The following is a 10,233-nucleotide window of genomic DNA, read 5'->3' as shown; positions in this document are numbered from 1 at the left end:
TTTCTGCTGACACAAGTTAGTCCCACACACTTACACCCCTCACACTGAGCTTCTGTACAGTAATATCTGAAACATGCTCGGTACACAGTGCTCCGTGCTCCTGTGCCAGGGGGGCAATGAAGTAACCATTTGTAAGCTTCTCAGCTTCATCCATTACTGCATGTCTGTATGGGCTGCTGTGTCAATAACCTACATGTAATCTGTGCATCATACTGAGATCATAAAGAGACGGATTCATCTGCAGATTTAGAATTATACATAAAACATTCTAGTGTCGGAGAAAATAAAGGCATTCAAGCAACAAGCAACACACTGAACAGGAAATGGCGTGTATCCGCCATTGCTGCTCGTTGCTTCTTCTTCCCCCTATCTGGTTCACACACACACACACACACACACACTGAGGCCAAAGATGACGTAAGGCTCATGCTGCAGGTTCCTCTACGGGCGTCTCGTATAGTGGAATAAATGTCCATTTTAGTGAACACGGTTTTATACGAATAAAAAAAATCCTCCCTTATGGCACTAGTTCTGTCTTTACAAGCAATACATATTCATCCGCTTCTACGTGAGTGTCAAGAACACAGCAGTACCCGGATGGACTGTCATGGCCGCCGTCGCTGTGGATCCACAGAGAGGAGAGGAAGAAGGAAAATGTTTCTGTTGTGTATTTTTTAAGCTGAACATTGTCTTTATGATGCTGGACGTAGACGGGACGCCGCCTGAACTTCCATCGAGTTCATAGTAAGAAATAACTGGTTTCCCGTAACTTTGAATGTCTTTGCGTGGGTGGGGGCTTTATTTTGGTGTAAAATAACTGCTTATTAAACTCCACCGACACTAACCCTGTCGTGAAGTGGCTCGTATATTTCCGACTAAATGGGAAAAAATAATTTTAAAAAATCGGGCACAGTACGCTGAACTGTCACCGCGTACACCGCAGACTCCTTTGTTGTTGTTCGTCTTGCAGCCTTTAATTCTCCCACTGGTGCAGCTCTCCCTCGCGTTTCCTAAACTTAAACGACTATAGAGCAAGTTACCCGGAAAAGTACGCGGAAATTATATTAAGATGTCGAACTTTCTAGCTGTGGTCCAGCTTCATATTTTGTACATATCGGCGTGTTATATTACCTATGTTGTATAGTTTTGACACGGTGCAACTTTTTTTCTCATGCCCAAGCTTCTTTTATATCTGCCCATCAAGGGGTTGTGAGCATAGAGCAGCCTACCTCTCTGCTTTCATGATGTTGAACGAAATCCTGGTCACTTTAAATGGCATTAGAATTACTTTCATGTGTCCACTTTATAATGCTTAATTAAAATAGACTAGGTTTATATGTATAGCATATTATGTTTTGATACTATTTTTCCATGCTCTATGCTAGGGCTATATACACGTTTTTTAAAGTATGTGACAGTATAGTGTTAATACAAAAAGGGTTTCTTTTTTCTCCTTTTTTTGACTGAAGTAACTAAGTCATAAAATCACGGCAGCCATTTTTCCTCCCAACATGGCTTCCTCATCCACAAGGTTGAGTGAGACCTGGTCAGCTGCACACTGATGTAACGCTGTAGTGGCACTAACAAGGTTACATTAATTTGTATTATTTTCCCTAGACCACTGCCCATACAGTAAAAGTCAAAAGTTTAGACACACCTTCTCATCCAATGGATTTTCCTTATTTTATGACTATTTACATTGTAGATTCTAACTGAAGCAATCAAAACTATGAATGAATACATATTGAATTATGTAGTAAACCAAACTGTGTGAAATAACTCAAAAGATGTTTTAGGTTTTAGATTTTTCAAAATAGTGACCCTTTGCTTTGATTACTGCTTTGCGCACTCTTGGCATTCTCTCAATAACCTTCATGAGGTAGTCACCAGAAATGGTTTTACAACAGTCTTGAAGCAGTTCCCAGAGATGCTGAGCACTTGTTGGCTCTTTTGGCTTCCTTTTTTGATCCATCTCATCCCAATCCATGTCAATTGGGTTTAGGTCAGGTGACTGTGGAGGCCAGGCAATCTGGCGCATCACTTTCCTTATTGGTCAGATAGCCTGGAGGTGTGTTTGGGGTCACTGTCCTGTTGAAAAATAAATGATGGTCGAACTAAACGCAAAGCAGATGGAATGGCATGTTGCTGCAGGATGCTGTGGTTGCCATCCTAGTTAAGTGTGCCCTGAGTTTTGACTAAATCCACAATGATGTCACCACCAAAGCACCATCACACCTCCTCCTCCATTCTTCACAGTGGGAACCATGCATGTAGAGACCATCCAATCACCTTTTCTGCGTCGCCAAAGACAGTTGGTGGCACCAAAGATCTCAAATTTGGACTCATCAGACCAAAGCACAGATTTCCACTGGTCTAATGTCCACTCCTTGTGTTTCTTGGCCCAAACAAATCTCTTCTGCTTGTTGCTTTTCCTTAGTCGTGGTTTCTTAGCAGCTGATTGACCATAAAGGCCTGATTTGCACAGTCTACTCTGAACAGTTCATGTAGAGATGTGTTGCATCTATCTGGGCTCTAATCTGAGGTGCTATTCACTTGCAATTTCTGAGTTTGGTGACTGTGCTGAAACTATCCTCAGCAGCAGAGGTGATTCTTCGTCTTCTTTTCCTGTGAGCTAGTTTTGCTGTAGCGCCTGTTTTTTGTCTGCACTTGGGGACATTCAAAGTTTTGGACTGGTGTTTTTCTTTAGTTAGTTGACAGAATTCATATTATGGCAAGAACCAAAGAGTTGTCAAATACGACTGTCATCTGTGTACCAATTAGACTTCTGCACAACATAGTTGATGATTCGAACCGATTCAGAAGTAAAGAAATTCCACAAATGAACCCTGACGAGGCACATCTGTGAAGTGAAAACCATTTCAGGTGACTACATCATGATGTTCATTGAGAGAAGGCCACGGGTTTCCAGTGGTGTCAAAAAAATAAATAATAAAGACATGTTTATCAACTTTTTTTGCTACATAATTCCATGTATCTTGCTTCATATATTTTATATCTTTTATATGTATCTACAACATAGAAATTTGGCCCAAACAAATCTCTTCTGCTTGTTGCTTTTCCTTAGTTATGGTTTCTTAGCAGCTATTTGACCATAAAGGCTTGATTCACACAGTCTCCTCTGAACATGTAGAGATGTGTCTGCTACTGGAGCTCTGTGTGGCATCTATCTGGGCTCTAATCTGAGCTGCTGTTAACTTGTGATTTCTGAGGCTGGTGTCTTGTATGAATTAACCCTCAGCAGCAGAGGTGGGCTTCCTTTCCTGGGGCGGTCCTCATGTGAGTCAGTTTCATCGTAGCGATTGATGGTTTCTGTGACTGCATTTGGAGACAGATTTAAAGTTTTAGTCAAAGGAGCTTGCAAAGATAAGCGTCTGGACTTCTTTAAGTTGCTTGAAGACATTTCACCTCTCATCCGAGAAGCTTCTTCAGTTCTGGTTTAAAAACAATAAAACTAAGACTGACATTTTACAAGAGGGAAGTGCAAATTGCATTAATAAATAACATGTAAACAATAAATCTAAGAAAAACAGCTGCATGATCGTATAAAACAAAAATATATTTGGGATCTCATGCCTAACCGATGTTCTCACCTGTCACAAAATTAAGTTATCATTAAGTTCTTCAGAACTGAAGAAGCTTCTCGGATGAGAGGTGAAACGTCTTCAAGCAACTTAAAGAAGTCCAGATGCTTTTCTTTGCAAGCTCCTTTGACTACGATGACCTGGATGACTGAGAACCTTCACAGACATTTAAAGTTTTAGCAGTTTTCCAGACTGGCTGCCCTTCAGTTCTTAAAGTAATGATGGGCTGAAGTTTCTCTTTACTTACAGTAGCTGATTGGTTCTTCCCATAATGTGAATTCTAACAGTTGCCAAATTGGGCTGCTAGCTGTGTACCAACCTGACTTCTGCACAACACACCTGATAGTTCCAGCCTCATTAAGAAGGCAAGAAATTCAACAAATTAACCCTGACAGGCACACCTGTGAAATGAAACCATTTTCAGGTGACGACATCATGAAGCTCATCGAGAGAACATCAAGGGTTTTGCAGTACTGTCAACAATGCAAAGGGTTGCTACTTTGAGGAATCTAAAATAGAAGATGTATTTAGAGTTATTTATACTTTTTTTTCTTCTTTGCTACATAAGAAGAAAAAAAATAATAAAGAAATGTAAGAATAAAGAAAAAACATTGAATGAGAAGGTGTCCAAATTTTTGATTGGTAGTGTATATCAGGAATAAGTGAAGAAGATTTCTGTTGGATTTTAAAAGAGTTCATTACAAGTGTTGAAGAATGCATTCGTTTTAACAGTTGCACTGTGCAAAAAAGTAAATTGTTGGATGCAACTTCTCTTTTATAGGCTGCGTTAGCTGCTACTAGCATAACACACGCTCCAATCTCTGCCTGGACTGTCAGCTTTTGAGTTAACTTTTTTTTTTTAAACATGATGTGTTTTTAATCTCTGTACAGTCTACTACATACAACAAAGAAGCAACACAGTTTAAGTCTCACAGGCACCTGGTAAGGGCCTTATACTAAGATTGTGCAGGAATTTTAGTAATTGAAAACAGGGAAGTAAAAATGAAATGGTTTAAAAACAATAAAACTAAGACTGACATTTTACAAGAGGGAAGTGCAAATTGCATTAATAAATAACATGTAAACAATAAATCTAAGAAAAACAGCTGCATGATCGTATAAAACAAAAATATATTTGGGATCTCATGCCTAACCGATGTCCTCACCTGTCACAAAATTAAGTTATAAAGCTTTTTAGAGAATGGTACAAATAATTTCCCGAAGTGTTCTATAAGTAAGTAAAATTTATTTATACAACACCTTTCAAGATAAAATCATAAAGTGCTTCACAGAAGCTAAAACATAAAAACAAAAATCAACCAAAAGCAAGTTTAAAAAGATGAGTTTTTAGGTGTGCTTTTGAAAGACATGACTGAGTCCACAAATCTAAAACTCAATGTGAGGGAGTTCCAAAGTCTGGGGCCACAGTTACAAAAAGGTCTGTCACCTTTTGGACAACTAGCAATTCCTGATCACATGACCTCAGGGACCTGCTGGGGATGTAAAAGATCACACATGTATGTTGGTGCTTGTCCATGCAGAGCGTGGCCGTTATTTTCAGTCAGTTTGAGCGAGAAGGAGTTCTGCTGCTCTACTTCAGAAGTATGAAGTGGAGTGGGTGTAATGGGTTTTAATTATTTATTAAAAGTGAGACATTTTAAATGAGAATAAGGAAGAAAAGTATTTCTTTGTGCCCCCCTTTCCCTGTTAATGCCCTACCTGGCCCCCCTGGCAAAACTTTGCTAGACCCGCCCCTGCACAGTTACCAGCTGTCAGCTACTTAGAAAAGGATTCTGGTGTTATTTGTCTCTCAGAAACAGTTCATAACTTCCCTTCAACTCATTCATGTCACCTAAAAGGTAAACCTGTTTCTCCATCACCTGTTCAGCTCTGATGATTCAGTAAGGACATCTCCTGGTTTCATCTTCATGTTTCCCTCTCACCACATATCCAAACCGATATCATGACCAGCAGCTTTACAGCTGTGGCTCCAGCAAACATCAGCTGATACTAGAAATTAATATTAAATAAATTCTAACAACAGCTGATCAAGCTTAAACGTGCTGCTGTTGTTTAGTGCGACATCTGCTGGTTTCCTCCTTCTGGCGCAAAGTGAGCGATAAACAAACAAGAGAGAAAAGTCGATCAGCTGATCATTGATCAGTTTCATGATTGAAGTAGCAACGGGAGAGAATGAGAGGAGAAGAGGCAGCTGACAGTGTAAAGAGACAGAATAAATCCAGCTTTTCCATTCTAGCTGAAGTACAGGACAATCATGTTCATTTTCAGCTCAATACGAAATGCGTGATATTTTCTCTTCATACGGAACGTTTCCATTTTTTACAGGACGGTTGGCAACTCTACTAACTGACCTTATGAATAAAATGAAGTTCACTATCAGTAACATCATAGCACCCGCCCAGCTGTATATAAACTCCGTCATGCTAGCTAGCACGCAGTACGAGTTATTGTAACTGACTGTAAAAAGTCAGCACAACGAAAATAAACTCCACCTAAACTTAGTTTATATCTGACCCAGATAGACTGCAGGTCAGAACTTCTTACCTGAAGTTCAGTTCACCTGACATCAGACCGACGGCTGCCTCGGGTCTCTCCTCCTCCTGCCTCCCCTCTCCCTGATCCACCTGCTGGCCTCTGTGGAAGCTCCGCCATAGAAACCACCACCAAACAACTTTGGTGGTGGTTTCTATTTTTCTATTTTAGTTATTTTTACACATCTGCCAGCATCTGGCCTTTCATTGTTTATACCGTTACCAAAAAAAATAGAATTCATCAGCCCATAAAAACGAAAAATCACCATTGGGCATTTGGTCGTGTCATCAGTTAACCCTGGCACGCGTGCCCTGGGTTGCTGACCCCTGCGTTAAAGGATCTAAGCGATCTTAGAAAATAAAGTCTGCTCATCACCTTCTTGTGCACAGCATCACTGTCGGTCCTCCAATCCAGTCTGTCATTCAGGTGAACGCCAAAGTGCCTGTAGCTGTCATTGTTTGCACCTCTTCACCTATGATCTTGATTGGCCTAGACGCAGCATTTTGGTTTGTTTTTTTTTTTTGTTTTGTTTTTTCCCCACCGGAAGTCAACCTTTTTTCTTGCTAACATTCTCAAGTGAGGTGATTTCTTCCAGACCACTCCACAAAGTTTCTCACCAACTCCCTGTACTCCGACTCCTGCCCACCCTTAATACACCAAAGCACTACAGTATCATCAGAGAACTTCTGCAGGTGGCATGTTTCACTGTTTCAAATTTGAAATCTGAGGGGTGTACAAGGTAATCAGGAATGGAGATAGGACTGTCTCCTCTGCTGCTCCAGTATTACTAACCATCACATCACACAGAGTGCCCCCAGGCTGTACATACTAGTGATCCAGATGTGTCATTGTTAGGGCTGGGCGATATATCGAGTTTTTAAAAAAATATATCAATATATTTTTATACGAGATATAAGATGTGACAATATCGTTTATATCGATATAGTCTATGTTACGTTATAATTATACTTGTGTACCCCCAAGTTTGCCTCACTTTCGTCCACTTTTGTCGCCTCTCGTTCACTGAACACAACTCCCCCTCCCCCATAGCTTCACCTGCAGGCAGCGACAAGATGGACACGGCAAATCTCCGTTAACGAGTTACCGCGGATCGCCCCGTGCGTGGGGCTGGACGGCGTCAATGTGCTAACAAGCTAACCGCGCTAACGACATGCAGCGCCTAAAATCCTTTCATTTTCTCAAAAATTGACAGTGTGCCTTAGGTATGAATTCTGGTTGTGCTTACTGACCGCGAACCGATTTTATGTGATACACGGCACTCAGCAATCTGTCAAAAAATGTTTTCGTACGACTTTGGTAAGCTACGGAGCTGCACCGCTTGATGGATTGTCGGAGCATTACGGCTACCATAGTCTGGAGCCTCATGGAGTAATACGTACTGTGCTTCATGATGTCGTCACCTGAAATGGTTTTCACAGATGTGCCTTGCCAGTGTTCATTTGTGGAATTTCTTGCCTTCTTAATGAGGTTGGAACTATCAGGGTTCAGACCATCAACTATGTTGTGCAGAAGTCTAATTCGTACACAGATGACAGCCGTATCTGACAACTCTTTGGTTCTTGCCATAATATGAATTCTGTCAGCTAAGTAAAGAAAAACACCAGTCCATCATTACTTTAAGAACTGAAGGGTTAGTCGGTGCAGAAAATTGATAAAACTTTAAATGTGTCCCCAAGTGCAGACGAAAAACAGGCGCTACAGCAAAACTAGCTCACAGGAAAAGAAGACCAAGAGTTACCTCTGCTGCTGAGGATAGTTTCAGTCACCAGACACATCTCTACATCAACTGTTCAGAGGAGATTGTGCAAATCAGGCCTTTATGGTCAAATAGCTGCTAAGAAACCAAGATTAAGGAAAAGCAACAAGCAGAAGAGATTTGTTTGGGCCAAGAAAAACAAGGAATGGCATTAGACCAGTGGAAATCTGTGCTTTGGTCTGATGGTTCCACCCGCCGTTTCTTTATGCAACAAAAAAAGATGAACACATGCGCTGTGTCCAAATCCTTCGAAAAACCCGGCCTACGTAGACCAGGTAGACCGCGAAGACCAGAAATGCAAGGCCATTAAATTGAAGGGGCTAGCCTACGACGTCCAGCTTCTGTCATTTATACCTGTGTGACTGTCTAAAAGACAAATATTAATATACAGAAGGCTTTAGTTATATTTAAGGACAATATCCCATATCCTGAAAATAAACTAAAAAGATTTAAACATTATATGTTTCAGATAAAATGGAAGACAAACTTTTGCAGTGAATATTTATTGGAAGAGAAAAATGTTCAATATAATTTAAGATGTTGAAGGTATCAGAGCATTAAATATGCTGATTTTTGGGTAAGAGGGTCTAACAGGAGATGATACAGAAACATGACATCCTTAAAAAAATACTTAGACCCTTTCTGAATTTACAACTTTTCACAATTCTTTCAGCTTTTTATTTAAAAGAGCTCCACAAGTACAATCCAACTAAAAAAGAAATATTTTAACTAAATATATTTTGGATAAAGGACATAAAATCCTGCAGAAATATTGGGCTTATAACAAAGGTGATAGGCTCAGGTTGTATGATATAAGCATGACAAAAATGGCACAGGAACAGAAGGAGGACCTCTCCATGTACTGTCTTATTATTAGTGGTTTATACAGGATGAGACCTCTTTTAACTCTAAACTTCAGCACAGCATGGTTTAGTCTGTTTCCTTAACACAGTTCACGGATTAGATGTTTGATCCCTGTAAATACACTTAGCTTAAAGAGTGAACCGTCTGCTCGTTTTATTAATTTTTAAGTACGTTTGTCTCCACACTGCCAAACAGACGCAGCTTCAGTAGAAAACTGAACTGATTAACCAACCAAAGCTCATATGACCCAAGCCGCATTAAGTGGTGATATCACTAACATCACGTAACTTAGCCGAAGGTTAGTTGAATATAACTGTTTAAGATTCTTTGCTATGCTAACATTTGGTTGGCTGGATATTTTGGTGAGATAAAACCTAGTATTTACTTTTAAAAGTTTATTTCTGGACCGCTTTTCTTCGACCATCCACCATTTTTCCCCAAAAATTTCTTCAACCCTTGATTCACAATGAATCCTGGAATAGGGTGGACCATGAAGGATGCACAGACCAGTCCTTCAAATCTGGGGAAAAGGAGGACGCATTTGTGGGCTGCATTTGGAGCAGCCTATGAATTTGGACAGCCTTTGTCTCCTTGCTGTGACATAATCGGCCTAGGCATATGTGGCTCCCGGGTTGTATTTTGCCCACAACTTAATAAGTATTGAATATGTCACCAATTTTGTGTATATATATTTTTTTTCTTACCATCCAATCCACCCATGCAATGTCCATAAATTATGTATAATAATACACCCAATTACATGACACAGGAAAAGAATTATTGAACACATGAAGAAAGGGACGGGCAAGACTGCCTCTGATGTGCTGAGAACTACCAGCTCTAAACACTTTATGACTACAGACGTGAGGGCTATAGATCTGTAGGCATTGACGCTGTCTATACCAGTCTTTTTGGTGATGGGAATGATAGTGGAGGCCTTCAGACAGGTGGAAATGGTGGCATAGGGTCAGGAAGGTTAAACAACCTGATGAGGATCCTTGTCAGTTGGTCCGCACAGGTTTTTCCCACAGTGTTGGGCTGGCTGAAAGCTCTCCTAGGGTTCAGCACTCTGTGTCCTCCTGACATCATAATCCAGGGGGGTGTTGAACACTTCTATGATCATGAGGATGCTGTTGGCAGTTGGAGTCTCTGACTTTTGCAGTTGGTGAGGGCTTGGATGCCTCTCCACACATGGTGGGGGTTGTCAGTTAGGAATACTCCTCATCTAGGCCTCTTTGGCCTGTTTTATGCCCCTCCTCAGCCTGGCTCTGGCAGTGCTGTATAGAGAACTGAGTGAAGGTCTCCAGGTCGTGCTGTTCGAAGATGTATCAGTCTGTCAGATCAAAACAGTTCTATTGCTGGAGAAGAGCATCATCTGGCCATGTTTTAATGACCCAGGTGCTTGGAGAAGTTTGTTTCCTCATGTCTATCAATCTA

General features: G+C 40.7%; 1 protein-coding gene across 1 annotated transcript in view; it reads left to right on the top strand.

Moving 5' to 3' along the window:
• The first annotated feature begins 390 nt into the window (after positions 1 to 390).
• The window catches only part of si:ch211-214e3.5 (zinc finger protein 518A), a 21,104-nt gene continuing 11,261 nt past the window's right edge, over positions 391 to 10,233 (top strand). The window contains exon 1 of the mRNA XM_005749529.1: positions 391 to 744. The gene's annotated coding sequence lies outside the window, so the exon portion shown is untranslated. The remainder of the gene's footprint in view (positions 745 to 10,233) is intronic.

This window comes from Pundamilia nyererei, unplaced genomic scaffold (assembly GCF_000239375.1).
Source record: "Pundamilia nyererei isolate P.nyererei 1_Seehausen unplaced genomic scaffold, PunNye1.0 scaffold00248, whole genome shotgun sequence".
Classification (NCBI taxonomy): Eukaryota; Metazoa; Chordata; class Actinopteri; order Cichliformes; family Cichlidae; genus Pundamilia; species Pundamilia nyererei.
Note: the sequence above shows the minus strand (reverse complement) of the source record. Positions and strands in the feature narration are given on the sequence as shown.